A 943-nucleotide genomic window follows, 5' to 3' on the forward strand; every position below is an offset into this window, starting at 1 on the left:
CATAATAGCGTGCAAGTGTAAGAGAGGCATGCGTTCCGAAGAATTAAACAAAATTTTTAACGCGGCATCCCTTCGTATTTTACGCTCCTCATAACAGCACTCTACGACTCCCTCGAACGATAATCCCGCGGTGTACACATTACGTCGGTTCACCTTCTTCTTCTGACATTTCACAACAATGAACTTCGTCACAAAATGATTCGGTCGGGCAGGTAGGCCACCGGTCGGCCATATGGCCATGCTTGGGTCAGACTTATTACTGCAATTCCTTCGGATATCAGAACAATAGGCAAAATATCTGCGGCTGGTTGCTGGTGACAAAACATCGTTTAAATAATGAAAAAATGTCCCAACAATATACCACTCTCAAAAAACATTTATGTAGTATTTATAATTATTTGTAAAGAACTACTAAGGATTTAAATTAAAACTTAGGTGACGTTTGATCAAATCTTTTGCAACTTGTCAATGTCTTGAGGTTTCAACAAAGTTTTGCACGCTTTTCAATTTAAAATGATGTTGCTAATACAGAGATAGGTTCGAAAATGTCACTAGAACTGAACAAAAACAGCCGATTGCAAGATTTTCGTGTTGTAATAATTTACAATCTACAAACCATGCCGTGTACATCACACCTTCGTATATACTATTTAATGGTAGAGACTCTTCAATATTTCTCTTCGTCGGACTCTTCAATGAGATTTGTTCTACCATACGTGTGAACCGTGATTTCAAATAGCTGCGGTTTGGTCACGTGATGGTCCCGAAGGCGGAGCTTGACTACCTGATGTTGGCGACGATTCTCCCAGCGGACTAGCAGTCCATGTATACAGTGTGAGTCTCCTAACATGACGACCTCAAATAACTCGTAAGGTGTTCGTCGTACGAAAAACTGTTTCAAACAAAAGTTGCATGTTATGCAAGGGGACATACAGTGCTCGAG

This window comes from Ceratina calcarata, unplaced genomic scaffold (genome assembly GCF_001652005.2).
Source record: "Ceratina calcarata isolate Rehan_Ccalc_2016 unplaced genomic scaffold, ASM165200v1 scaffold482, whole genome shotgun sequence".
Taxonomy (NCBI): Eukaryota; Metazoa; Arthropoda; class Insecta; order Hymenoptera; family Apidae; genus Ceratina; species Ceratina calcarata.